Source organism: Azolla caroliniana, unplaced genomic scaffold (assembly GCF_043228905.1).
Source record: "Azolla caroliniana isolate FFs.n. ecotype wild unplaced genomic scaffold, voAzoCaro1.0.p SCAF_18, whole genome shotgun sequence".
In the NCBI taxonomy this organism is placed as follows: Eukaryota; Viridiplantae; Streptophyta; class Polypodiopsida; order Salviniales; family Salviniaceae; genus Azolla; species Azolla caroliniana.
The window spans coordinates 4,755,623-4,759,030 of NW_028230453.1; the positions used below are offsets into that span (position 1 = coordinate 4,755,623).

A 3,408-nucleotide genomic window follows, 5' to 3' on the forward strand; every position below is an offset into this window, starting at 1 on the left:
ACTACGACTTCTTTAGTCGGGCCAAAGTCAAAATTGGTTTCCCGACTCAGCTTTATGGTCTTCTTTTTGGAATCCTCCTTTCATTCCTCCCCCTCAAGCTCGGCAAATCGAGGTACTGGACACCCAGTGCACCGTTCTCTCGGGTGAAGTGGAACTATTGCATGTTTTGACAGTTCACACCCAACACTAAGCACATTGAGGTGCACTATCATTTTGTCTGAGATTGCGTTCTCTCAGGTGAAGTGGAACTGCTGCATGTTTCCCACGGATCAACAAGTGGCCAATATCTTCACCAAAACCCCTCAGCTTAGACAAGTTGCAACATTTTTCCCATATATAGAACACGCGTGCACACACACACACACACACATGTTGTACATACAATACATACATACACACATGCCATATACACAATACATACATAAGCACATGCATAGAACATACACAATTACCCAATATAGTAGATACATACATACAACAGATGCAATATAATACATACATATGCACACACACCAAATATACATACATACGTAAGGCACATGTACACACACACACACCACACACACACACACACACTACAACATTATTTTTAAAACGCGTGAGTACTCACGCTAATTGTTTCAAAAAAAGGGGGGAAGAAAAGGGGGAGGGGGATTACATTAGTGTTTTCGGGGGGGGGGGTACTGGAATGAAGAGAATGAAAGGGAGGGGAGTATACATATTTTGATGTGGGGCAAGAAGAGGGAGAGACAGATTGAAACCGTGGCGGAAAACTCAACGGCCACAACAACTGGCTCACCTCCATTTCTTGCCCCATCATCGATGGGTACATGATTGTCTCTGCTTCTCGAGACAAGTTTCTTGTTGTGTGGTCCCTCACCCGAGACGAAACTATGGCAATACGAAGAAATGCCCCACAAGTCATGGTCACTTCGTATAAGATGTTGCCATCTCTTCCAATAGGAAGTTTGCTCTATCAGTATCAGGGAGTTGGGATGGAGAGCTTCATCTGTGGGATCTCTACTCCGGTGCTACAAACCGCTGATTCACTAGACACTCTAAAGACGTTCTGAGCGTTGCCTTCTCTGCAGACAATCATCATATCGTTTCCACGTCGAGAGATCGATTCATCAAGCTTTGGAACACTCTCGGCGAGTGCAACTATACTATCCAAGATAGATGCACACACCGGTTGGGTATCATATGTTACTTGTCACCTGTTACTGCGAATCCTATCATGGTTTATGGTTCATGGGACAAATATGTGGTGTGGAACCTTAATAACCTTAAATCACCCACTAATTACAACAATAGGTCATAGTTGGGAGCTCCTCCACACAAAGGAATATTATATGAAAATCCATCCATGCTATTGCAAGTGAGTTGATATAAAAAGTTCGACATTATGGGTTGTATGTACAGTTGTTGTAATCATGTTGTGTAGTTTTTCTCCTCCTAATGATTTTTCCATGGGTATGGTATTTTTACGCAACAAACATTAAGAAATATGCATTTTTGTTGAAAGAATTGTCAATTTTGGGTCAGATATTAAAATAATTTTATTTATACTTGCAAGTTGGGAAAGTGTGGAAAATGGATCAACCAAATAATTATCCAAAAGTTGTTGTCGCATGCAGGTAATGACATGCATGTTTAATGTGTTTTGTGAGCATTTTGTTTATGCTTTCACTTCAAAAGTTTCATTGTTTAATACAATCATAAAATGTAGTTCTTGAAGAATTTTAAATTGGGATTTTTTTTTTCGAATGATTCTCAACGCTCATAGGCGTGGCTATCATTTGGGCCTATGCATACCTCCTGACACCAATGGGAGCCTACAGACATACATGCCTTTGATGTTATTGCTTCCAATTGCTAGATTGATCGAGCGTCATTGGTTGTTTCATCACCTTGGTAATTTGAGCCATATTGATTGTTTCTATTGTTCATTGCACAATATAACATCGTTTTTGAAGTGTGGGCAATTAGATAGAGTCACCCTTTGAAAATCAATAAATATAAGTGATGCGAATGTATATCTCAATGTTATCTATTTTTGGGCAAGGAAGAACATGTAAGGGCATGATGTAACACGATGGTGAATAACACTTACATAAATGTGTTACTCATGGATAAATATTGGATACACATTTTTTGGTCATATAAAATCATTGTTCCTCTACCGATTCTCTTTTAGTAATTCCTAGTTATATATTGCAAGTTATATGTATCTAAGTTGATATTTAGATGGAACATCAAGGTTGCCGAAATTGTGAATTTCTAAGCTTTGCATTCCTTATACTCTTCAATGGGGTGCTTCGACATTTCATGCAAGTCATATGGTCAACATGATGGTTGCAGTGCTAGTTTCCATGGTTGAGGTAAATTTGTCATGTTAAAGTATGTTACTAATACAAGAGGCATAATTGAAACTCTATTTTGGTTTTATTTGTTGTGAATTGGATACATGAATTCCCACAATGTGTTTTCATTATGTAACAGTTAATTTGTCAAGACCAAACCTATCTATGATAAATATTGTTGTTGAGACCAAACCTTTCAGATTAGATGTTCTTGAATCTGAACCTTTGTGGGTTCCATAGCTTACTTGCTATGTTTCTTTCGTAGAGAGATTAAGGGCTATGGCTATGGAAGAGATGTTTAAAGGTTAAAAGAATTGTGTGTGGTTGCATTGTAGGAACTTAAGGACTTAAATGCTGAAGTTTTCTTAGAGAAAAACTCAGTATGTGTTTGTTTTGGCATTGTAGCAACTTCATGTAGTGAAGTTCTTTCTCAAGTTGAATGTTGTGAATTATTCTTGCACATCACATGGTATATTCTTGTTATGATATATCTTCTGTTAGATATATCATTTTTCACTTCCATGAAACCACGATATATGCAATGTTACATAGGCATGTCAAAGAAGATGGCATTGAAGGTGATCCTATTCTTTGAATGAAGGTGGTGTGAAGACACACATACTCTCCACGCTCACATACATGAAAATATACATACAAACAAGCAAACATACATTCATACATACACACACAACAAACACATTCTAAACAAAAGAAATGTAGAAAAGAAAAACAAAAAATACAAAAATGAAGAAATAAATAAATAAATACTTGTTAAAAATAGTAAAAACAAAAAATAAACACGTTGCAAAATTATTGTATGTGAGTGATGCCAATAGTGATGAGTTTTGGCATCACCACCAACCTATTTTATTGTGACATGTATAGAATACACATTCACATAGATCTAACATGCACATATTTAGAACACATATATACATACATACATAGACACACTGAACATAGACACATAGACACATGGCATAATACAATACATACAACACGTGCAATACAGTACAATACATACATACATACATAAACATGGAAT

General features: G+C 36.9%; 1 pseudogene; it reads left to right on the top strand.

Moving 5' to 3' along the window:
* Positions 1–782: 782 nt before the first annotated feature.
* LOC147852179 (small ribosomal subunit protein RACK1 pseudogene) lies at positions 783–1,321 on the top strand (annotated as a pseudogene).
* Positions 1,322–3,408: the final 2,087 nt, after the last annotated feature.